Genomic DNA, 25,902 nt, shown 5'->3' on the forward strand with positions numbered 1-25,902 from the left:
ACGCCCTAGCGCAGGAGGACGCCCACCCCAGGGGTGGGGCCCTCAGGCCGCGTCCGGTCTCGGGAGGGGTGGCTGTGCGACCGCCGTGGCCCAACCCCAGAGCAAGTTTATTAAGCTCGCTCAGAAACGCGGTCGTGCCTCAGGGCAGCGAGCGACAAGAGCGGGCCGCACGCCACCGCACCGCGCTCCCGTCGCCGCCGTGCAAGGGCTGCCCCCGCGCGGGCCGCGTCCAAGCAGGCGCGCTGCCCCGCCCCGCCCCGCCCCGCCCCCGGCTCGGCCCCGCCCCACCCCCGGTTCGGCCCCGCCCCGGCGCGCGCCCTCGCGCCAGACACCGCCCCCGGCGTGCGCGCGCGCTCCCGCTGCCGCCGCCATTTTGGAGCGACCCCAGCGCCGCCCGCGGCCCGAGCCGGTCCCGAGCCGCCGGCGGGCCCGCGCCGTGTCCGTGGGCGCCGTGTCCGTGGGCGCCGCGCCCTGCCGGGCCCATGTGCGTGCGGCTAGCCCCAGGTCGCCCGGGCTTCGCCTCCGCCCGCGCCCTGGCCTCCACCCGGGCCTCCGAGGAGCCGCCGCGACGCCCGGCCCGCGGGGCAGGTGAGTGCGGCCGCCCGCCGCGGTTCTTCCCAGCCGGGCCCTCCGCTCCGGCCGCGCCCGTCGCTGCCCCGTCGTGACCGCCCCGCTGTGGGTGCGCCCGTGTCTGCCCGCCCCGTCCCTGTTCCCCCCGTCGGTGTCCTCCACCACACTGCCCCCTCAGCGGTGCCCCTCGTCAGTGTCCCCGCACGGTGTCCCCCCTCCGGCCCCCTCCCTCCGGCCAGCTCCTCCCCGTCCCCGAGGCAGTGTCCGCCTCCGCCTCGGGCGGGGGTGCCCTCCCGGCCCTGACCCCCAAGTGCCCTCCTCACCTGCCACGGCCCGGGCCTCCGCACGGCTCCCGCCCTTCTCCCGCCCGGGAGGGACCCTGACCACTGGGCCGCGCTCCGCACCCGCCGGCGCTCCCCTCTCTACCTGTTGCGGCGGGACTCTCCCTCCCCCGTGTCCACGCTCGTCCCTGCCCGGCCGCTCTCTGATGCGCCCCTCTGTCTGGCGCGCGCAGCTTCCCTTCCCCGGCCTGCCCCGTGTCTTCCTCCGGCCCCATCAGCGCTGCCTTCCCTCGTGCGCCTCACAGGCCCTGACCTGTCGCGGTCGCCTCCCGCACCCCCCGCCTGCCGCTTGGCGTTGTCCACCCCCTTGTTACTGCCTGTTCTGAGCCTGCCGCTGTCACCCCAGCTCCCCCGCTCCGTCACTCCCCAGCGGTCCCTGCCTTCCCTGCAGCCCTGCCCCTGTCACTCTGCCCACCGGCCTTGTCCCTGTGGCCTTCTCGGCCCGCTGTCACCTGCTCCTGTGGCCTGCCCGACACTCAGCTCTTACTGTTCCCCACGTTCCTTGCTTTCTAGCTCCTCTTGCATTTGGGCCTTTCTGACTCCTGTCAGCCAGGCTCCGAGCGGTGAGAAGAGCTGGGGGGCGGGCAGGGCCTCCCAGGCCGGGAGGACCGCAGGTGCAGTGGCCGGGTGGTGGAGCTTCTCCAGGAGCCCAGATGATCCGAGCGCGTGGCCAGGGTGGGCTCTTGGCCTTGCCGCGGAGGGAGGGAGAGGCGGGGTGTTGGGTGGCGCGGTTGTGTTCAGACCTTGCCGGTCAGCTTAGATGTTTGCAGGCAGAGTGGCGGCCCGTGCAGACGGCTTGGAAGCGGGTGTGGTGGGGAGGGCTCAGGGTGCTGTCTGGGCTTCTTGGTGGCACAGATGGGTGCACTGTGGCACCGTTTACTGAGCTGGGGAAGCAGGGTGGGGTGCTGGCAGGAGCAGGGTGTCATTCTGGGTTGGAGGTGGAAAGTGAGGTTTTCCTTTGGCTCGGAGAGGCGGGAGACTCGGACACATGCAAGGGTCAAGCAGGAAGCCGTCTGGGCAGGAGAATCTGAAGCCCCCGGGAGAGCTCGGGGTGCGGGTAAACAGGACCGCAGCACGCGGTAGTGTTTAAAGTCTAGGTCAGGGCACAGCGCAACATCTGGCCTTTATTGTGTGCTGCCGCTGGGAATGCTTTGTATGAGTGCCTTGGTGCTCGCGGGACCTCCGGGGTATGGGACGGTTACCACCCATCTTACAGATGAGAAAACAGGTGTCACATCTCCGACGGCTGACGAAAGCTCCTCCCCTTCCTTTTCCTTTCGGTTAAGGAAAAAGGCTAACTTTCTTTTTTTTTTTTTTTTTTTTTAAAGATTTTATTTATTTATTTGTCATAGAGAGAGAAGCGAGAGTGAGCACAGGCAGACAGAGTGGCAGGCAGAGGCAGAGGGAGAAGCAGGCTCCCTGCCAAGCAAGGAGCCCGATGTGGGACTCGATCCCAGGACGCCGGGATCATGACCTGAGCCGAAGGCAGCTGCTTAACCAACTGAGCCACTCAGGCGTCCCAAAAAGGCTAACTTTCAAAACCCGTGTTCGAAGTTTTTGCATTAGAATGGTAGCTGATGACGTACCCAGGATTTCTGTGTGCACATGTGTGTGTTCCAATAAAGCTTTATTTAGAAAAAGAAGCGCAGGCCCTTTTTAAAGTGCATCACATACATCATCTTACTGAATTCTTTTTTTAAACAAAGTGCTTTACCTTTTTCTATGCTTATACCCTTGTGAGATGTAACAGACATTTTGACGAAAGGGGGTACATGACTTGTGCAGAATTTTCTATGAACCAGAGAGTGAAAAGCAGATCTAAATTTCGTATTTTGACATCTAAACCAGTAAGCATTTACATTTTTCCCCGTCCCCTTCTGTCCATTTCCTAAACATTTACTTCTTAAAACACCTTAATGACGCTGCCTACTTGTGATCTGCCTGTCAAATAAATAAGTAAAAAATCTTTAAAAAGGGGGGGGGCGCCTGGGTGGCTCGGTGGGTTAAAACCACTTAACGACACAGTTACTGCTGATGTTCCTATTCCTATTTATGTGAAGACGCTGAGGCACAAGTTAAGGAAAGTGTCCAAGATCACAGTAAATCCATGGGAGACCCAGGACTCAGCTCAGCTGGTCACACTCTAGAGCTTGTGCCTTTCACTCTCGCCTCCTGTGGGTGCCTCCTGGGGAAGTCTGAGCTCCGAGTGAAAGTCGGGCGATTCCAAGCAGGCGTCGTGAAGCCAGTCTCATTCGCACCCCATTCCTAAGCATCCTCAGCCATTCACTTTTTGGGAATCCTGTCAAATCTGGGTAGAGCAATATCTTAACACACAGCGTCTTTTATTTCTTTAGCCTTTCATTTCTTTAAAATTAATACAAGGTTCCCGGGTGGCTCAGTCAGTTAAGCACCTGCCTTCCGCTCAGGCCGTGATCCCAGGTTTTGGGATTGAGCCCTGAGTTGGGCTTCCTGCTCATCAGGGGTCTGCTTCTCCTCCCTCTGCCTGCCCCCACGGCTTGTGCTCTCTCTTTCTGCTCTCTCTCAAATAAATAAAATCTTAAAAAAAATACTCCACTAAAAATTATTATTATTATTATTTTTAAAGATTTTATTTATTTTATTTGACAGACAGAGATCACAAGTAGGCAGAGAGGCAGGCAGAGAGAGAGAGAGGAGGAAGCAGGCTCCCTGCTGAGCAGAGAGCCCGATGCGGGGCTTGATCCCAGGACCCTGGGATCATGACCTGAGCCGAAGGCAGAGGCTTTAATCCACTGAGCCACCCAGGCGCCCCTCCACTAAAAATTATTGAAGAATATTTTACACCCAGTGAAATGTGCAGATCTTAAATATGTTTGCTGAATTTTTTTTTTTAAAGATTTTTATTTATTTATTTATTTGACAGAGATCACAAGTAGGCAGAGAGGCAGGTAGAGAGAGAGGGGGAGGCAGACTCCCTGTGGAGCAGAGAGCCCGATGCAGGGCTCGATCCCAGGACCCTGGGATCATGACCTAAGCCGAAGGCAGCGGCTTAACCCACTGAGCCACCCAGGCGCCCCTGTTTGCTGAATTTTGACAAAGGTATACACCAGTGTCTCCATCACTCATGTCAAGATATAGAACATTTCTGTCATTCCTAAAAGTTTCCTTGTGTCCCTTGAGTTACTGCAACCAACCTCCAAATCAGGCAACCATTGTTCGATTTCTGTCATTACAGATTAATTTTGCAGGTCCTTCGACTTCATATAAATGAAATCATAAAGTGTATGCTCTTTTGTGTCTTGTCTTTTGCCCAGTGTAATGCTCTTGAGATTTATTTATTTATATATTTATTTACTTGCCTCTTACTTTTTTTTTTTTTTTAAAGATTTTATTTATTTATTTGACAGACAGAGATCACAAGCAGGCAGAGAGGCAGGCAGAGAGAGAGAGGGAAGCAGGCTCCCTGCTGAGCAGAGAGCCTGATGTGGGACTCGATCCCAGGACCCTGAGATCATGACCTGAGCCGAAGGCGGCGGCTCAACCCACTGAGCCACCCAGGCGCCCTTGCCTCTTACTTTTTAAGGAATCTCTGTGTCCAACAGAGATTGAGTCTGTGATGAAGAGTTCCACACTCCACTGACTGAGCTAGTCAGGTGCCCCTTGAGGTTTATTGATTTAAATGCTTGTGTCTGGTGGCTCAGTCGGTTAGGCATCTCCCTTCAGGTCATGGTCTCGGGATCCTGGGGTCGAGCCCCACATCAGGTTCCCCCCTTAGTGGGAAATCTGCTTATCCCTCTCCCTTTGCCCTTCCCCCTGCTGGTATGCTCTCTCAAATAAATAAACGACATCTTTAAAAAAAATGCTTGTATCTGTATTTTTTGCTTTTGGAGTAGTATTAATTTGCATGAAAATATAATTTATTTCTTTTTGTATTGATATTGGGTTGCTGTCACTTGTTTGGATGTTACGACTAAAGTCAAGATTCTTATGCAAATCTTGTGGATATGTGGTATTTCTTTTGGGTAGATATTTAGGAGTGGAATTGCTGGTTCATAGTAGAGATATATGTTTAACTTTTTTAGAAACTGCCAAACCATTTTCCAAACTGGTACCACTTTACATTCCCACCAGTACTGTATGAGAGTTCCAGTTTGTCCATACCCACACCAGCCCTAGGTATTGTCAGTCTTTTTAATTTTAGTTATTCAGGTGATAGTGATATCTCATTGTGGTTTAATTTGCATTTTTCTGATGAATGACAGTGAACAACTGTTTTATTTTTATTTTTTATTTTTTATTTTTTTAAAGATTTTATTTATTTGACAGACAGAGATCCCAAGCAGGCAGAGAGACAGGCAGAGAGAGAGGAGGAAGCAGGCTCCCCGCTGAGCAGGGAGCCCGATGTGGGGCTCCTGATCCCGGGACCCTGGGATCATGACCCGAGCCGAAGGCAGAGGCTTTAACCCACTGAGCCACCCAGGTGCCCCTGTTTGTTTTATTTTTGGTGAACGCTTTTTAAAGATTTTATTTTATTTTAGAAAGTAAGAGAACGTGTGCATGCTTCCCAAGTGCATTGGAGGGACGGGCAGAGAAGGAGGGAGAGGGCCAAGCAGACTCCGAACTGAGCCTGAGCCTGACATGGGGCTTGAGCTCATGACCTCAAGATCGTGACCTGAGCTGACCTGAGCAGAAATCAAGAGGCAGATGCTTAATTGCTGAGCTACCCAGGTGCCCCTTGGTGGACAACGTTTTATATGCTAATTGGCCCCTTATGTTTTTCTTGTGAAGTATCAGGTTTTTAATCCACCCTTGATTGGATTGTTTGTGTTTTAAAGATTTTTATTTATTTAGAGAGCATGCTGGGGGGCGGGGAGGAGCAGAGGGAGAGGGAGTGAGAGAGCCTTAAGCAGACTTGTTCTGACTGCGGAGTCCGTTGTGGGCTGATCCTGTGACCCTGAGACCCAAGCTGAAACCCAGGAGTCCCAAGGGCCGACAGACAGCCACCCAGATGCTCCAAATTGTTTATTGTTCATTTAGGAGTTAAAATATATATGTGCTGATTACGAGTCCTTTATGATTGTGTGTGTGTGTGTGTTTCTGTGTAAGGAGTAAATTTTTAAATATTTTATGGTTTGCCTATTTTTCTTTTTAATTTTATTTACTTTTTTTTTTTTTTTTTTCCAAGATTTTATTTATTTCGGAGAGAACGCAAGTATGAGTTGGGGGTTGGGGGCAGAGGGCGAAGCAGTCTCCCTGCTGAGCAGAGAGCCTGATGTGGGGCTTGACCCAGGACTGTGGAATCAGAACCAAGCCAAAGGCAGACACTTAACCAAATGAGCTGCCCAGGTGTCCTGATTTTATTTACTTCTTAAAAAGTAATCTCTGCATATGGGGTGCCTGGGTGGCTCAGTGGGTTGAGCCCCTGCCTTCAGCTCAGGTCATGATCCCAGGGTCCTGGGGTCGAGCCCCACATCGGGCTCTCTGCTCAGCGGGGAGCCTGCTTCACCCTCTCTCTCTGCCTCTCTGCCTGCTTGTGATCTCTGTCTCTCTGTCAAATAAATGAATAAAATCTTTAAAAAAAAAAAGCAATCTCTGCATACAACGTGGGGCTTGAATTCATGATCCCAAGATCAAGGGTCATATGCTGTACTGACTGAACCATCCAGGTATCGCTTCTCTGGGTTTTTTTAAGAGATTTTATTTGTTTATTTGACAGAGAGAGATCACAAGCAGGCAGAGAGGGAAGCAGCCGGGAGGGGAATAGGCTCCCTGCTGAGCAGAGAGCCCGATGCGGGGCTCGATGGTAGAGCCCTGGGATCATGACCTGAGCCGAAGGCAGAGGGTTTAACCTACTGAGCCACCCAAGCACCCCACCCAGGTGTCCTCTTAATGGTGTCTTTTGATGAACAGAAAATTTTAAGTTGGGTGAAGTAAAAAAACTCATCAATATATATATTTTAAAAATTTATTATTAAAGATTTTAGGGGCGCCTGGGTGGCTCAGTGGGTTAAAGCCTGTCTGTCTGTCTGTTTGTCTGTCAAATAAATAAATAAATAACTAAATAAAATCTTAAAAAAAAAAAAAGATTTGATTTATTTTGGGTCGCCTGGGTGGCTCAGTGAGTTAAAGCCTCTGCCTTTTGCTCGGGTCGTGGTCCCAGGGTCCTGGGATCGAGCCCTGCATCGGGCTCTCTGCTCCACGGGGAGCCTGCTTTCCCCCCTCCCTCTGCCTGCCTCTCTGCCTACTTGTGATCTCTGTCAGATAAATAAATAAAATTAAAAAAAAAAAAGATTTTATTTATTTGACAGACAGTGAGAGAGGGAATCCAGGCAGAGGGGAGTGGGAGAAGGAGAAGCAGGCTTCCCACTGAGCGGGGAGCCCGATGTGGGCGTCGATCCCAGGACCCTGGGATTGTGATCTGAGCCAAAAGCAGATGCTTAATGATTGAGCCACCCAGGCACCTCTGATTATTTTTTTAATAATCTCTACACCCAGTGGGGGGCTCAGATACAACTCCGAGATTGAGAATTGCGTGTTTCTCTAGCTGAGCTAGCCAGGTGTCCTGTCAGTGTTTTTTTTTTTTTTTATTTTTATTATGTGTCCTAACAGTTTTACGTGTACCAGTGCTGTGAAAACACTCTTTTTCTTGTTAAGGTTTTATTTATTTGAGAGTGCGAGCACTCACGCAGGGGGAGCTGCAGGTAGAGGGAGAAGCAGAGAACCTGACATGGGGCTCGATCAACCTGAGGTGAAGGCAGACACTTAAACAACTGAGCCATCCAGGCGCCCCTCTTTTTCTTTTTAAAAAAACTTATGTATTTGGGAGAGAGAGAGCGCAAGCACACAAGCGGGAGGAGCAGGAAGAGGGAGAAAGAGTCCCAAGCGGACTCAGCGCTGAGCACAGAGCCTGGTACGGGGCTCCGTCTCACAACCCTGAGATCAGGACCTGAGCTGACACTAAAAGTCGGACACTTAACTAACTGTGCTGCCCAGGCACCTCCCCCTTTTTAATTTTTTTGGTAAAAAAATTTTTTTTTAAGATTTTATTTTTAAGTAATTTCTACACCCAACATGGGGCTTGAATTTGCAACCCCCAGATCAAGAGTCACACATTCCACTGACTGAACCAGTCAGACACTCCTGTAAAAGTTGTATAGTGGGTGGTTTTGTATTTTGATTTGATTTACCTTTTTCTTTTTAACATCTTTATTGAGATTCAGTTGCTATACAATAAACCACACATGTTTAACCTGTAATTTGGTAAGTTTTGACATCTGTATACACCTGTGAAATCATCACCACAGTGTAGTGAACATGTCTACCATGCCCCACATTTCCTCATACCATTTTGGGAGCCCTCAGTCCCACCCTTTCCTGGCTTTCCATCTCCAAGCAAATACTGATCTTTCTGAATGATCCATCTTTCATTATTACTATTATTTTTTAAAAGATTTTATTTATTTATTTGACAGAGAGACAGAGATCACAAGCAGGCAGAGAGGCAGAGAGAGAGGGGGAAGCAGGCTCCCCGCTGAGCAGAGAGCCCGATGCGGGGCTTGATCCTAGGACCCTGAGATCGTGACCCGAGCTGAAGGCAGAGGCTTCACCCACTGAGCCACCCAGGCGCCCCTCATTATTTTTCAATGTGAGGTGAAATCAGGGTAACTCCCTCACCCCCCGTATGGTTTACAAAATCATCCGAGCTTTTTTGGGGAACCTTTGTTATAAATTAAACATATGTGTGCAGGCTTATTTCTGGGCTTTTTGTTACATTTTATTGGTGTATTTTTCTATCCTGTGCCAACATCACACTGTCTTAATTACTGTAATTTAATAGTAAGTCTTGAGATGAGGTAGTGTAAGTCCTCACCTTTATTCTTCTACAAAATTGTATTGCCAGCTTTCGAATAAGCTCTCCAATAGGTACAGAAGTTTTTGTTAGAAGCTTGGTTGGGATTATGTTGATTCTGTACATCAGTGTTAGAATTGAAGTATTAACATAGTCTTCTGATTTGTACAGATGGTATATTTCCATTTATGTAAATCTCCTTGCATTTTTCTCAGCAGTATTTTACAGATACACTTTTTTCATTCAGTATATTTGTAGGTATTTGATATTTTTGGTTATTTAAAACATTTATTTAGAGTATTTTATTTGTTTATTTTTAAATAATCTCTACACCCAGCATGGGGCTCAGATCCACAGTCCTGAGATCAAGAGTCACAAGCTCCATTGACTGAGCCAGCCAGGTGCCCCATTTTCTATCGTTTACTTAAATTTTTTTTTTTTTTTTTTTTTTTTTTTTACTTATTTGAGAGAGAAAGAGAGTATGGGAGAGGGAGGGGCAAAGGGAGAGGGAGAAGCAGACTTCATGCTGAGCAGGGAGCCCGACACGGGGCGATCCCAGGACCTGTGATCATGACCTGAGCCAAAGGCAGACAATCAACTGACTAGGTTAGTCACCCAGTCACCCCCCATTTTCTACTTTTTAAAGTTATTTGCTGTTAACAAAGTTATTTGCTGATTTATGTATCCTGCAACTTTGCTCAATTCATTTCTCAGTTTTCATACTGGGTTTATATATTCCTTCAGATTTTTCTTCCTATATAATCATATCATCTTGAAGGAAGACAGTTTTACTTTCTTTTCCAGTTCTAATGCTTTTTATTTCCTTTTCTTGCTTTATTGTACTGGCTGGAACCTCTAATACAGTGTTGAATGGAAGTGGTGATAGTGGGCCTTCGGGGGTTGAGGATGTTGCTTTCTGGTCCTATTTTGTGGATTGGTTTTCCTTTTTTAATTATGAAAGGGTGTTGGATTTTGTCAAATGTCGTTCCTGCGTCTGTTGAGATTATTTGATTTCTGTCCTTTGTCCTATCCGTATGGTGTGCTGTATTAAGTGATTTTCAGGTATTAAAGTAATTTTTCAGTCTTAGGATAAGTTCCCTTGGTGTGGTGTGTAATGCTTTTTATATGTGGCTGGATTTGGTTGGCTAGTATTTTGTTGAGGTTTTCTTTATGCATATTCGTAAGAGAGCTAGGACTTTCTTTTCACATGATCTCATTGGTTTTGGTAATACCAGCCCTTTAGATGACTTGGGAAGCTGTTCTGTCCTTTTTGAAGATTAGTTTTCTATATGGGCTAATTTTCCTTCAGCCTGAAGCACTTCCTTCAGCGTCTCTTATGCTGTGAGTGTGCTGGCGACGGAGCCCCTCAGCTTTTGTCTGGAAAGCTCTTCGTTTTTGTATCATTTTGTGTTACTTGATTTCGTCATGGTGTGTGTACTCTTCAGTCCTCATCCTCTGTTTTCCCCGTCCACCCACCCACCTCCCTTCTGGTGACCCTGTCTGTTCTCTGTAGTGAAGTTGAGAAGGTCTTTATTCTTTGGTTTTGAAGGATATTTTTGCTGAATATAGAATTCTGGGTTGATAGCTTTCTATTTTTCAGCACTTTGAAGAATTTGTGCTGTTGTCTCTTAGCATCTGTTGTTTCTTATGAGAAGTCTGGTATCCTTCTTAACCTTTTTTCCTACTGTGTTAGAGGTATTTTAATAAATATTTTTATTTATTTTTTTTAAAGATTTTATTTATTTATTTGACAGAGAGAAATCACAAGCAGGCAGAGAGGCAGGCAGAGAGAGAGGAGGAAGCAGGCTCCCTGCTGAGCAGAGAGCCCGATGTGGGGCTCGAACCCAGGACCTGGGATCATGACCTGAGCCAAAGGCAGCGGCTTAACCCACTGAGCCACCCAGGCGCCCCTTAATAAATATTTTTAACGATTATTTACTTATTTTTAGAGTAAGAGTGTGCATGTGCATGTGCATGCGTGGGGTGTGGGGGGCAGAGGGAGAGGGAGAGAGAGAATCTCAAGCAGACTCCCTCCCTCCCATTGAGTGTGGAGCCGATGTGGGGCTCTGCCCCACGACCCTGAAATTGTGACCTGAGCCAAAATCAAGAGCCGGGCACCTAACTGACTGAGCCACTCAGGTGCCCCTACTTATTATTATAAACACTTTCTTTTTATTAGAATTTTTCCTCTTTCATTTTGACTATAATGTACTAGGTGTACTTTTGTATTTTTCCTTTTAGGTATTTACGTAGTTCCTTGGATCTGTGTGTTGGTATATTTAGTCAAATTAGAAACTTTTTGGCCGTTGTCTCTCAGATATTTCTTCTGCCTCATATTCTTTCTCCTCTCCTCTTGGGACCCCAGTGATAATTATTTTAGACTGACCTCCTCCTGTAGGTTTGAATATGTTTGTCCTTTTAATATTCCTTTTTTTGTGTTTACATTTGTATGTTTTCTATTCTGTCTTCACAGTCATTGTTTTCTTTTTTGTGTTCATTGTGTTGTTTATTCCACCCAATAACATTTTATTTTATTTTATTTTAATTAATTAATTACTTTAAAGATTTTATTTATTTATTTGACAGAGGTCACAAGTAGGCAGAGAGGCAGCAGAGAGAGAAGGGGAAGCAGCATTCCCGCTGAGCAGAGAGCCCAATGCGGGGCTCGATCCCAGGACCCTGAGATCATGACCTTTAGGCAGAGGCTTCACCCACTGAGCCACCCCGGTGCCCCATCCAGTAACATTTTAATTTCAGATACTGTATTTTTCAGTCCTAGAACTTCTTCTTCTTCTTCTTTTTTTTTTTGTCAAGTTTGCATTTCTCTGGTAATACTCATTTCTTCTTCACTCCTTCTGATGTTTTCCCCAAATCTTTTAATGTATTTATAATTGCTGTTTTTGTAGTTCTCATCTGCCAGTTCGAACATATGGTCATTTGACAGTTTTCTACCTCACATGTCTAGTAATTTTTAATTACATGATGAACATTATGGCTGGGACATTCTAGAGACTCTGATTCGGGTTATCTTACTGTAGAGAGTGTTGAGTTCTGTGCAGGCAGACTGGTACAGTTTTGGGAGATCATCTGGATCCTACAGAAGCATGCAGCCTGTAGGCTGGGTCTTTTGTTTTGGCCCTAAGTTTTAAGACCTAGCCTTTGGGTTCTGGAACGTGGTTTTCATTCCTCTAAGGTGTGGCCTGTCTAGGGTTTTAATGGAAAACCTTTCTCATTTGGCTGAACTGAAACTCCGGATTCTCTCCTGCCAGGACCGGCAGCGGCTGGCGAGAGTCTCGGCTCGGCTCTTCTTCCTCGCAGCCTCTGCTTTCTGCTTGTGTTTCTTCAGCTTTACTGACGTAGAGTAGACAGACAAAACGATGCTGTTTAAGCGACGTTGTGGCGATCTGGTGTGTGTGATGTGAGCGCTCTCCCTGTATGCTGGGCCGCCACGTTGGCCACTGCAGGGTGCACAGGAGTCCCGGGCTGCCTGCTCAGCAGGGAGTCCGCTCCCCCACTGCCCCTGCCTTCTGTCTCTCCCAAGTAAAGAGATAAAGTCTTTAAATCCGGGAAGTGAGTGGCGCTCCTACCGGGGCCGGGTTTCCTCCTGGGAGCGGGCTCAGCAGCAGCCCGGTCCCCGAGGCGGTCGTGGCGGGTGCGACCCAGCGGCCCGCCACGACCCGGCGCTGCGCACTCGGTCTTGCTCGCTGTTCGCGCTGCCCTGCCAGATCCGCGCCGTCGTCGTCTGCTGCCTGGCCGGGGACGCGGACACCCTGGGCTTAATCACCGTGCTTTGGTGCAGTCAGTGGAGAAGCTGACTGCGGGCCAGGCTGCTAGACGCGGGGCTGAGGACGCAGTCGCTTCCTCCACTTGTAACCGTTGCACGCTACCGCACACGGCCCCGTCCGTGTCCCTGCTCCCGCGCACTGAACTCTGCCCCGGGCAGCACTGCTGTCCGCCCTGGGAGACTGCATTTTTGTCCCCGTCAGTAAGGACGCCCCAGGGCACAGGGAACCAGTGGCTCTGTCCTCAGGCCCGAAGGCAGGACGTCGTCTGGGCAGAGTGCTGCAAGGTCTGCCGGAGGCCGGGCTCCCTGCCGCAGGGCTGCGCGTTGCGCGTTCTCCATTTGTGGCCGAGCAGAGGATGCCCGGTGTCCTCTCTGTGGGCTGCTGTCGACACTAGCACGATGCCAGCTACGCCTGTAACTGCCACCTGGAAGCCCCCTTCTGTCCCCTTCTGTCCCTGAGACGTAACTCAGGCACGATAGAGCTGGCCTTTCCCGTGCGCGGTTAGCGGCGGTGGCACTGCTGGTCCCAGAGGGCTCGGCTCCCCGAGGAGAAACCTGCCGACTGCTCCCTGTCGAAGACGTGCACTTCCCTCCTCAGGGTCTTGTTTCCCCTCAAGCCTATGAGACCCTCCTCTGTCCCTTTCTTGGCTCAGTCCTGGTTAGGACCTTCATGTCCTCTGCCTGCATCTTCATAACCCTTTCTGTAGCTCCTTTGATACCTCCTTTTCTTTTTGTATTGACTGGGCCGGAGTCTGGTGTCACACGGAGATTGAGAATATGGGCTCCGCTGCCAGCCAGCCGGGGGTCCAGCTTTGAGCTGACACTTACTAACCTGTGGCTGTGGCCGTGGCCGGTCCTGAAATGCTCGAGGCCTCTGCCGCTCGCCGTGCGGGCTGGGTCCGGCGGGCCGCTGCCTGCTGTCGGCAGCCCTGCTGCTTCCCTCTCCCCTGGAGGGGCCCCTGCAATCTGGCTTCCTTGGCTTCCCTGTCTTGTGCTCCAGTGTGGGCTCCGCTAGGGCTACCGCCCTAGTTCCTGCTCCATGCTTGTTGGGCTTTATCCCACCGTTTGACGCACTTGTTACACACGTGTCTCCACTTCTCGGTCCTTCCGGGAGTCCCAGCCCAGGGTATGCCCTGCCCGCCCTCCTGGTTCTCCCAGGAGTATGGTGACGAGAACCGATGCGGTGCAGGCACTGTCTGGTGTCATTTGTCGTGGGACAGATGCACGGCCGGGCCTTGCTGTGGTATGTCTCTGGCTCCCTGTAGAGGCAGGCCCCAACTTAACAACGGCTCAACGTTTGATTTTTCAGCTTTACTGGGGTGCGAAAGCGGTCCGCATTCTGCAGAAACTGTACTTGGCATTTTGAATCTGGATCTTTTCTGTGCTAGCGATCTGTGGTACGATCCCTCGTGATGCTGGGCCGAGGCCACAGTTCCCAGTCAGCCCGCGATCAGGAGATGGACAGTCCCGCCGTCTTTCCCCTTGAGTATGGTGTGCGGTCCGTTATGCGAGGTATTGGACACTTACTGTGAGTGGAGGAAGATCTGTAGTTGCCTCCTTTTCTCCCTAGGCATCTGGTGTTGGCCACTGTTCTAGACCAAGTGGTGGCAGTCATGACAGCTCCTTGTCACTCAGTCACATTTTTACTTGCATTACACACACACGGGGCACATGCCCAGGAGTGTAGGACTAGTCAGTGATGGAAGCTGGATTTCATGCCAGAGAGCCTCCCCCTACCCCCTAGGCTCAGGTCTGCCGTGCTGATGGGCTCTTTGATTGGGGCTCTGTGTATGTCTCCGGGAGGGAAGAGGAGGATATGTGCTGACAACACCAGCGGGCTCTATCCTTAACCAGGCAGAGTAGCCACGATTACTAGCAGTGAGCAGAGAGGTGTTCAGCTTTTGCTTTGAGTCTTCTCTTCCTCACACTCAACAGCTAGGAGGGAGCTCTTGAGAAACCCCAGGAGAAGGTGAGAACCTGCTTGGGCCAGACAGAGCTCTTGTTCAAGGTGTCTGGTGGGGCTCTGTATGGATGCCCTTTCTGAGACTTTGGTGGGAGACCAGCTGAGCTCCATCAGTGGCAGGGAGAAACTGGAAGCTTGAAGCCCCAGGGTTGTGTGGCCGCCTAAGCAGGCTGCTGCTGGGGCAGGGCCAGTCAGGCTTGCTGTGAGTTGTTGAGTTCTCACGAAAGGCCAGATATGAGCTGGATCCTCTCTCTCCGTCTGGGTCCCATCTCATCCTCGCAGCTCCCAGGCTGGGGCCAGCGGGGGCACAGAGGCAGGCCAACTCTCCAGCAGAGACACCGTCACCTGAAGATGCCCTTACTCTTCATAGTCTTGGCCCACATGGGATTAAAAATTTAAATTAGGGGGCGCTTGGGTGGCTCAGTGGGTTAAGCCTCTGCCTTATATTTAAAAAAGTAAAAATAAAAAAAATTTAAATTAGTTAACATTTGAAGATTTGGAGATTTAAGAAAATTTGGGTTTCTTGCTTTTCTTTTAGATACTGGCACATGTGTCCCCTTGCCCTGTGTTCCTGCAGGGGTGTAGGTGGCTGCCATGGGTCTGCTCGGCTCCCAGGGCTGGCCTCGTGCTCCTGCTGCAGGCTTTGCTCCACTTGCTCTCCTCTCTGGCCGGCTGCTTCCTTCCCCTTAACACCTTCCCACCCCGTGGCCCTTTGCACCACAGCCCTTGCGCTAGGACAGGCCAAAGAACTGGAAATCTGGAGACTGGGCCCCTCCCTGTTGCCGCTGTAAGACAGCTCTTGGTCCGGAAGTGTAAGGTTCAGGATATTATCTGAGTAGATATCCGAGTAGAGCTGGCTCCCTTCTTTCCTTTCTTTTTCTTTTCTTTTTTTTTTTTTTTTTAAGAATTTATTTATTTATTTGACAGACAGAGATCACAAGTAGGCAGAGAGACAGAGAGAGAGGAGGATGCAGGCTCCCCGCTGAGCCCGAAACGGGGCTCGATCCCAGGACCCTGAGATCATGACCTGAGCCGAAGGCAGAGGCTTAACCCACTGAGCCACCCAGGCGCCCCAAAATTTACTATTTTAATAATTTTTAAGTGTGCACTTCAGAAGCACTTAAGCACATTCACTCGGCTGTGCCCTCGTCACGCCTGCCTGTATCCAGAACTTTTCTGTCTCCCCAAACTGAAACTGTTCCCATCACACACTCTCCCCCCGCAGCCCCCTCCTCGGCCCCACCGTCGACTCTGTCCTCGGGTCTGACCGCTGCGGGTGCCTCCTAGAAGTGGGGCCAGGCAGGATTTGTCCTGTGTCTGGCTGGTTTCACTAAGCACCGTGTCCTCAGCGCTCCCCCAGGTCGTGGCAGGTGTCCGCTGCTCCTTCCTTTTCAAGGCTGAGGATGTGATTGAGGATAGATGCCCATGGCCCTCTACCTGGCTCAGGGAGAAGAGGATATCATTCTTAGAAGGTCAGACTCTGAACCTCAGCTGTTAGCCTTTGCACTGTTGTGGGGGTTCCATTAGGCGGCCAAGCCAGGCTTGCTGAGTCATCTGCTGTTAGACAACCTGATTGCTTCTTGGCGTTTTGGCTAAGGTCAACTGTACTATGTGTTCCTGTCAGTTTAATATTAGACAGCCTGACTACCTGTTGTCATGAAGTCGCATCTCTCCCGTTCCTCTGCTGTCTGACACTTCTACTGTCTCGTTATTTCCTGGGGATGGTCTATGAAAATCCTCCCTAGGATTGGTTCACCAAGGAGCCCCACGCAGTCTGGGTGACTTGTCCCAGACAGCCTTCAAAACACCCCTGTTTCCAGGGACTGGTTGGACATTCTCCATCTTAAGCGGGAGGAACCTGGCCTCCCACATCTGGGGGAAGTCCCACCTTTGGACATTTTGACAGAGACTGGTCTGTGTAGCCAGGGCAGTAGTTGTCTTCTCTTTGATTTGGTGTTCTCCTTTTAAGGTCCCCTGAGACGCTTCGAATGAGACCAGGACTCTAGGTGTGAGTTTTCTTTCTTTTTTTTTTTTTTAAAGATTTTTTATTTATTTATTTGACAGAGATCACAAGTAGGCAGAGAGGCAGGCAGAGAGAGAGGAAGGGAAGCAGGCTCCCCGCTGAGCAGAGAGCCCGATGTGGGGCTCGATCCCAGGACCCTGAGATCATGACCCGAGCCGAAGGCAGCGGCTTAACCCACTGAGCCACCCAGGCGCCCTAGGTGTGAGTTTTCTGATGGGTAATTACACACCTACACATAGGCACAGATAGAGATGATCATGCAACAAATCCCTAGTGCCCATTACTCAGCTTTGTCTGGGAGCAAGAATGTCCTGTCTCAGTCAAGGTCCAGCCAGACTAGGAATCAAATTGACATGAGACCGATTAACAGGAGAAAATGAAATTTAATTTTGTATGTATGGGGAATCCAAACAGATATGGGAATTCCAAAGATAGGCAAAATAGTATGTATTCTCATTCTTAAATAAGGTGAGGGGGTGGGGGTCTGGGACTCTGAAGGAATGCAGTTCACAGGAAGGTGAAAAAGAGCAAAGGTTCAGTAAACAAATGTTTGCTGCCACTCAGGGATGCAGAGAGGACTTGGGTCAGACAGGCCTTGCTAGACTTCTCCCCATCTGCCTTACCTCCTTTGTAGTATGATGTAGTTATCTATGGTGAGAGGATTCTTCTTGGAGGCACTCCCTAAATTCTTTTTAGGAACTTGAGGTGGAGGTAAAGAGCTTTTCCTGGATTTGCTGGGTTTTGATGGCTTTTTTTTTTTTTTTAAAGATTTTATTTATTTATTTGACAGAGAGAAATCACAAGTAAACAGAGAGGCAGACAGAGAGGAGGAAGCAGGCTCCCCGCCGAGCAGAAAGCCCGATGCGGGGCTCGAACCCAGGACCTGGGATCATGACCTGAGCCGAAGGCAGCGGCCCAACCCACTGAGCCACCCAGGCGCCCCTTTTGATGGCTTTTTAACTCAGAATAATCTTTATGACAAAGTGGCCCATCTTGGGGCAGCCCTGCTCTTGACTCCTATAGTTTCAATAGTTGTGACATTTTGCCAGTCTTGTTTTGCCTCTCTGTACTCCTCCTAATCTTTTTTTTTCCCCCCCTGGTATATTTAAAAGCAAATTGTAGAAATTGTGAAATCATGCCATTTTACATGCCTGCTGATCTCTGATCTATGCTCGGCCTAAAAACGTACCTTCTGTAGTTGATTGGTTTGAATCGAAGTTAAAGTGTCTCACTTTATTGAATATCTCTTAAATCCTTTGTTCTCAGGGCTGACTGCCACTCCTGTATTGTTGGTTGGTTGGAGAAATTTGGTTATTTGTCCCGTAAGCTCCCACATTCTGGATTTCACTAGTTGCTCTTTTTGTATTATTTAACTTGTTCCTTTCTCTCACATTTCCAGTGAAGAGATTGACAAAGTGATTATGTTTAGGTACAACTTTTTTTAGGTAGGAAAACGGAACAGGTGTGGTCTGATGGATTTTAATGTAATATCCACAGGAGACCTGAATTTGAAAACATTCTCTTTCCATTTTATATATATTTCATTTCAGAACTTTTCTTTTTCAAGAAGATGTGAAAAGACACTTTGACCTGGGCGGGCTGGTCTTGACTATCCTTTTTTTTTTTTTTTTTTTTTTTTTTTTTTTTTTTTTTAAAGATTTTATTTATTTATTTGACAGAGAGAGATCACAAGTAGAGAGGCAGGCAGAGAGAGGGAGGGAAGCAGGCTCCCTGCTGAGCAGAGAGCCCGATGCGGGACTCGATCCCAGGACCCTGAGATCATGACCTGAGCCGAAGGCAGCGGCTTAACCCACTGAGCCACCCAGGCGCCCTTGACTATCCTTTTTTCATTAAACCCTGGGGATGTCTGTCCAGATAGCAGTTTCTTCCTTCAGATTTTGGTTCAGTTCTCTGATAAGATAGATTGATTCTTAGTGTGTGATGTCTGCTTAGGTGTTAAAACATTGTTTTCATTCTGCCTCCATTTCTTCACAGGACTTCCTCCAGTAGCTGCTGGAAAATGGGAGAACTGCTTCTCTTTGGCTTATTATTTCCCAGCAGACAGGTATATTAAACTGAATAGAAAATGTTTAAAGAAAACAAAACCAAAATTTGGCAGTACAGAGTGGCGGCATGTGCTCACATACGCTTTTCCTGGAGACAGGTTTCTTACGTAGATTGTCGTAGATTGTCGTCCTGTTTATCGTGGACCTTAGGGCATTTTATCTTATCCTCTTTAACTCCTGTGTAGTCGGAACAAATAATGAAATAATTACTCCAAATAGACCAGGGATTACAGGGTGAGAAATTAAACTGTATGAGTGCTGAAAGAAGACCAAGGCGTGTTTCTTTATAACTTAGGAGTGAGGAAACTTTTCTATGACTTAGAACCTAGAACAGTAAAAGAAGACTGATCACATTGATTAATTCATAACCGCATTACAAAAATCACCATAAGCAAAGTCAAAAGACAAATGACAATAAAAAAAGATGTTCAATTTCTGTCATAGCAAAGAGCTTTTATCTCTAATAGTTGAAAGAACTATGCACCTGAAACCAATATGCTAACTAACTAGAATTTAAACAAAAACTTAAAAAAAAAAAAAAAAAGAATTCATAGAGGGGCTCCTGGCTATCTCAGCCAGAGGAGACTGCTCCTCTTGATCTCAGGGTTGTGAATTTGAGCCCCACATTGGGTGTAGCAGTTACTAAAAATAATAATAATAGTAATAATCATCATCATAATAATAAAAGAAGTCCTAGAAACTGAGAAGAAAAAGAAAATAACCTGATAGAGAAAAATGGGAAAAGGATGGGAATAGATTATGGAAAATAAATAAAAATGGACTTTATGTAACTGAATAGATGTTTACTATTCATTGTATTAAAAATACTAATCAAAGCTCTATGGAGACACCACTTCCCACCATATCGGTAAAGTTGGCCAGCTGTCCTGGTTTGCCCAGGACGTCTCTGGTATTGACCCTGAGAGTCCTCTGTTTTGGTAAATCTCTCAGTTCTTAGCAGACTGGGACAGTTGATCATTTTACATATTGGCAGAAATCCAGAATTTTAACTGTATGTTCTTAGACAAAGCTGTGTTGAAACTGTCCTCTTGCCAGTAGAAACGCAGAATGGTGCGGTGCCTCTGGAGGGGGTTTGTATCTTGCAGGGTTGTGTGTGGGTTTGCCCTTTGGCCCAGCAATCCCACGTCTAGGAATCTGTCTAGATACGTTGAAAGATATGTTGGCAGAAATAGGAAATGATTTTGCAAAAGACTGCTCATTGCAGAATTATTTGTTATAGCAAAACACTGCAGGGGCATGTGGATGGCTCAGTGGGTAAAGCCTCTGCCTTCGGCTCAGGTCATGATCTCAGGGTCCTGGGATCGAGCCCTGCATCGGGCTCTCTGCTCAGCGGGGAGCCTGCTTCCTCCTCTCTCTCTGCCTGCCTCTCTGCCTACTTGTGATCTCTGTCTGTCATTAAATAAATAAAATCTTAAAACAAACAAACAAACACTGCAAACATGTCTGTCACTAGGGGTAAGTCAGCATGAAGGAGTAGTGTGCATTTATCACAAGGGGCATGAATCTAGGGTGATAGGATTCAGGTCAGGACAGTGGTTGGCACCTTTGGGGACATGAGGGGTACTTCAGGGTGCTGGTAATCCAGTTTCTTAAACTGGATGGTGTGGCTGCATGAATGGGTTTATTTTTATTATTATTTTATTTATTTATTTACTTGACAGATCACAAGTAGGCAGAGAGGCAGGCAGAGAGAGAGGAGGAAGCAGACTCCCCACCAAGCAGAGAGTCCGATGTGGGGCTCCATCCCAGGACCCTGAGATCTGACCCGAGCCACAGGCAGAGGCTTTAACCCACTGAGCCACCCAGGAACCCTTATTATTATTATTTTTAAAAGATTTTATTTGTTTATTTGAGAGAAAGAGATTGGGAGATCACAAGCAGGGGGGAAGGGTAGAGGGAGAGGGAGACTCCCTGCTGTGTGGGGGAACTTGATGTGGGACTTGGTCCCAGGATCCTGGGATCATGACCTGAGCCAAAGGCAGACACCTAACTGACTGAGCCACCTGGACCCCCAAATGGGTTTATTTTGTGAAAATTTAGGGAGCTCTTCATTTTTGATTTGTGTGCTTTCCTTTATACTAGATTTGAAATGAGTAAAAATGTTCACTTAAAGAAAGGAGTAAGGTGGGGCACCTGATTGGTTCAGTCAGTTGAGTGTCTGGCTCTTGATTTTGGTTCAGGTCATGATCTCAGGGTTGTAGGATCGAGCCCTGCATCAGGCTCTGGCTCAGTATGGAATCTGCTTGAGATTCTGTCTCCCTCTGCCCTCCCGCCCCCAATAAAATTTTTAAAAAATAGAAAAGGAGTAAGGAAGAGGCTTTTTTTTTTTTTTAAGATTTATTTATTGGGAGGGGGGCTTGTGAGCAAAGGGGGAGAAGGAGAGAGAATCTCAAGCAAACTTCCTCCTGAGGGCAGAGCCCAACATGGGGCTTAATCCCAGGACCCTGAGGTCATGACTTAAGCTGAAATCAAGAGTCTGCTGAACCACCCAGGTGCCCCAGGAAGTGTTTAATGGAAAAAAAAAAAAAAAACAAAAAAAAACAAAACAAAACTAGAAAACAAACCAAGATACAGAATAGTTTTGTACAAGAAATATTGGAAAGAATATGAAAAAAAGTATATAGTTGCAACGAAGCAATAAATCAGAAAAATAATAAAAATAGCTAGATTGAGAGGAGGGAAGCAAGATGAAGGGATGGGGTGAGACCTTTGTAAGGTGTTTTCTTATGAGAGTTTTTTACAAATTTTGGAAAAAAATTGGCTTTGGTTTCTTCATGTGTTCTTACGCCCTGTTCTCTCATACCTCTCGGTGATTTCAGTTACAGATGTGGTGGGCCACCACCAATGACAAGGTCTCATGGGTCACCGAGGCTCTGATCTTCCTTTCTTCCTTCCTTCATTTCTTTCCTGGCTCTGTTAATTGTTTTTTTTTAAATGGAGAGAGAAAGAGCACAAGTATGAGTGGGGGAGGGGAGGGTAGAGAGAAAATCCCAAGCAGACGCCCTCTGAGTCTCAGGACTCGAGATTGTGACCCAAGTAGAATAAAGACTCGATGCTTAACCCCCTGAGCCACCCAGGTGCCCCAGTTCTGTTCTTTTTAATTTTTTAAAATTTTTTATTTTTTAAATTTTATTTATTTTTTAATTTATTTGACAGAGAGAGATCAGAAGTAGGCAGAGAGGCAGGCAGAGAGAGAGAGAGAGGAGGAAGCAGGATCTCTGCCGAACAGAGAGCCCGACGTGGGGCTCGATCCCAGGACCCTGAGATCATGACCTGAGCCGAAGGCAGAGGCTTAACCCACTGAGCCACCCAGGTGCCCCTGTGTTCTTTTTTAAAAGACCATTTTTTTTGGGTGGAGAGCCTGCTTAAGATTCTCCGTCTCCCTCTGCTTCTCTCTCTCTCTTTCCCTCTCTCCTCCCCCTCCCCCCTCTGAAAAAACAAAACAAAGCAAACTTTCTTTTCCTTCTTCAGTCAGATTGGGTAGTTTCTGTCTTAGGTTCACTGACATTGTCTTCTGTCTCCCAGTTCTCGATTGTCTCTCTAGTGCATGTTTTTATATCCGATATTTCAGTCTCCATTCTAGAATAGTCATTTGTCTTTCTACGTAGTGTCCATTTTTTCCCGTCTCTATTTCTTCTTTTTTTTTTTTAAGATTTTATTTATTTGTCAGAGAGAGAGGAGAGCGAGCGAGCACAGGCAGACAGAATGGCAGGCAGAGGCAGAGGGAGAAGCAGGCTCCCCGCCAAGCAAGGAGCCCGATGTGGGACTCGATCCCAGGACGCCGGGATCATGACCTGAGCGGAAGGCAGCTGCTTAACCAACTGAGCCACCCAGGCGTCCCTCCCATCTCTATTTCTGCGACTCCATTTTTTTCACTCATTATCACTGTCTTTTCCTATAAGTCTTTGAACATATTTATTGTAGCTGCTTAAGGTCTGTATCTGCTAATTCTACCATCTGAGACATCCTGTTGTCTGTTTCTAATAGCTGCTTTTTAAAAAAAAAATGTTTTCTAAAGATTTTATTTTTCAAAGATTTTATTCACTTATTTGAAAGAGACAGAGAGCGCGCGAGCTGGAGGGAGAGAGTCCACAGCAGACTGTGCTATGCACTGAGTGCAGAGCCATGCACAGGGCTCCATCTCACCACCATGAGATCATGACCTTACCCAAAACCGCAAGTCAGCCGCTTAACTGACTGAGCCACCCCTGAGATTTTTTCAGTAATCTCTACACCCGGCGTGGGCTCAAACCCACAACCCTGAGATCAAGAGTAGCACACTCCACCAGCCAGCCAGGCGCCCCAGCGCCTTTTTTTTTTTTTTTTTAAAGAGAGAAAGAGAAGGAGAGCCTGAACGGGGGTGGGGCAGAGAGACAGAGGGACAAGCAGACTCCTTGCTGAGCATGCAGCTCCGTGCAGGGCTGGATCCCACGAACTGGAGATCCCACGAACTGGAGATCATGACCGGAGTCAAGATCAAGAGTTAGATGCTCAACAGACACAGGTGCCCCCTCCCCACCAGCTGCCTTTTTTTTTTTTTTTTAAAGATTTTATTTATTTATTTGATAGAGAATGAGAGAGAAAGAGTGAGCACTAGCAGAAGTGGGGAGAGCAGCAACTAGAGAGAGAGGCAGAAGCAGACTCCCACTGAGCAAGGAGCCTGATGTGGGGCTCCTGAGATCAGGACCCGAGCCAGTCAGATGCTTAACTAACGGACCTACCCAGGTGGCCCCGCAAACCCACAGTGGCTTTTTAATTAAGAAAAAAATCATAGTTAAATTTTCTGCTGCATTGTATGTCTCACAACTTTTTTTTATATATTGGTATCTGGATAATGATCTTGAGTTTTGTTCTGGCAGATAGATTATTGGAAGATCATTTTGGTCCTGTCAGTCTTGGTTTTGCTCTTTGAGTAGATCTGTCTGGGGGTAGCCTTTGCTCTGGTTGTAATACCCGGGTCTTTGCTGTGTGCCTCAGGTGCTCTGTCCGCTGTTGTGGCGAGTTGCAGAGGTTGGAGCACCCGACACCTCCCAGCCTGCAGGACTTGTAGTGTCTTTGCTCTGCTCTCAGCCCCACTGCTCTCCGTTGAATGGTTCTGTTGGTCTGCGACACCTCTTAAGTACTTTTGACTTTGGATACCTATACATATTTTACATAAGTAAAAAAAATTAAATAAGCAATAGCAAGTTAGAAATCCCCTTTCCCCCAGTTGAACATAAATACAAACAAGTGAACATTAGTTTAACTAACACCCCCCCCCAACCAGTCCCAGCTAACAAAGCCCCAATACAAGGGTGGGTCGGGTCAGGTGGAGATAACGGCCGAATGCAGGGAATGCAGGGACGCTCGGGCCAGGTGGAGACAGCCAATCAGTGGAGTGCGCTACTGTCTCCCTAGCTACCGAGGAGTGTGGGCCCGCCTTTGGGCGCCAGTTCTGACTAAGCTGATAGGCTAGTGCAAATAGCTACTATGGGGTCGACTGTAATTCAGTTGGCCACCCGTGTGGGACCTAGCGTGACTGTGCAGCTTTCTCTGGGTGTTGCAATCTCTTTGGCCGCCTGTGTGTGGCCAGGCCCAACCACATGGCCTTTGCTCTATAAAAGTTAGTCTGTGAGGCAGGGAGGTAGTCGCCCTCTCTGTAAGGGCTGCCCCCGACCGGTCTGTTTGATGGTCGGTTTGATTCTTGATGCTTGGTGCGAAATAAAGCTTTGCTTGACCTTCGCTTTATATCAGTCTCGCTCCTTTGACCATGGACCCATTATTGGGGGACCCAACATTGGGGACCCAACAGTAACACTGACTTATTTCTGGCTCACTAGCACAACTTTGATTATCTTTTTTTGTTTGGTTTTTATTTTTATTTATTTACTTATTTTTTAAAAGATTTTCTTTATTCATTTGACAGAGATCACAAGCAGGCAGAGAGGCAGGCAGAGAGAGAGAGAGAGGGAGAAGCAGGCTCCTGCTGAGCAAAGAGCCCAATTCGGGGCTCGATCCCAGGACCCTGGGATCATGACCTGAGTCGTAGGCAGAGGCTTAACCCACTGAGCCACCCAGGTGCCCCTTGTTTGGTTTTTATATGAAATTTAAAAATATACAAATACACAGGGCGCCTGGGTGGCTCAGTGGGTTAAGCCTCTGCCTTCGGCTCAGGTCATGATCTCAGGGTCCTGGGATCGAGCCCCGCATCGGGCTCTCTGCTCAGCGGGGAGCCTGCTTCCCTCTCTCTCTCTCTCTCTCTCTCTCTCTGCCTGCCTCTCTGTCTACTTGTGATCTCTCTCTGTCAAATAAATAAGTAGAATCTTTAAAAAAATATATACAAATACACAGAAAACATTACAGTGGAACACTCCGACTCACCACCCAGATTCTTTCCATCTTCCCTTGCCCTCTTAACACTTTAAAAATCTGGTTCTTGTTTTTTGGTGGAGTATTTTAGAAGTGAATCCCAGAAATAATACCATTTTACCCACGAATACTCACTTTTTCTAACAGGTAAGAATGGTTTCTATTTTTAAAAATATAACCACCATATCATATGACAACTAAGAATTCATAGCAATTCCCAATATGATCTAATGGTGGTCCATATCCAGATTTTTTCCTTTTTTTTTTTAATTCCCCCAAGGTGGGAAGCATGGTTCCTGGTGGTACTGCAACCCTAGGTTGTCACCCAGGATGGATGGAGCCAGCCTCTATCCCATCCTCCAGTTCCAAAAATCTGTGTAACATGTAACCTGTTGTCCTCCAAAGAGGACTTGTGTTAGATGTTAAACTGCTAAGAACAGAAAATACACTTGATGGGAAGTGATTACATTTGATTTGTTCTGACTGGACTCAAGATCTCTATGTTATATTTGGTGATTATGTTTCTTAAGTCTCTTGTACTCCAGAGCAGTCCCCTGTCTCTGTTGCTAAAGTGTAATTTTCAAAAGGTAAAAATCATGGCTTTTGTGTACATAGAAAATGAGAAGTCCCAGGTTCTAACGCTTTTCTAGAAGTTGCGATGGCTCATCAGTGAGTTCTCCAATCGTTGTCTTGGTGTGCCCAGAGACATGCATGTCCCAGTGGTGATGGCATATAGTTACAGAACTGGACAGCTTCATGGGGAACCTTTCTCATGTGACATTCCAGCCATTGAGCTGGTTACCCAGATACAGCATGGGTGTACATCATCAGTACTGTTGTCTCTGGCATGAGCAAAGACAAGGGAATGTTTATTCCTTAATCATAAAATAGTCTGAGACTTTGAGTACTAAGTTAAGGTACTGATTTTTTTTTTTTTTTTTTTGCCTTTTCTCTACTA

General features: G+C 47.8%; 1 protein-coding gene and 1 non-coding gene across 13 annotated transcripts in view; one reads left to right on the forward strand and one right to left on the reverse strand.

Annotated features, from left to right (window-relative positions):
* Window positions 1-353: 353 nt before the first annotated feature.
* PPP6R2 (protein phosphatase 6 regulatory subunit 2) overlaps window positions 354-25,902 on the forward strand; it is an 86,318-nt gene continuing 60,769 nt past the window's right edge. For 10 of the 12 annotated variants that reach the window (XM_047743410.1, XM_047743408.1, XM_047743413.1 and 7 more), the window contains exon 1: window positions 355-588. The gene's annotated coding sequence lies outside the window, so the exon portion shown is untranslated. Of the gene's footprint in view, window positions 589-18,504; window positions 18,575-25,902 lie in introns of all 12 variants that reach the window. The other 2 variants (XM_047743409.1, XM_047743420.1) reach the window with 2 other exon arrangements.
* On the reverse strand, window positions 25,225-25,408 carry LOC125108157 (U2 spliceosomal RNA). Its single transcript, XR_007129829.1, has one exon. It is a non-coding gene; the product is annotated as a U2 spliceosomal RNA (small nuclear RNA).

This window comes from Lutra lutra, chromosome 8 (assembly GCF_902655055.1).
Source record: "Lutra lutra chromosome 8, mLutLut1.2, whole genome shotgun sequence".
In the NCBI taxonomy this organism is placed as follows: Eukaryota; Metazoa; Chordata; class Mammalia; order Carnivora; family Mustelidae; genus Lutra; species Lutra lutra.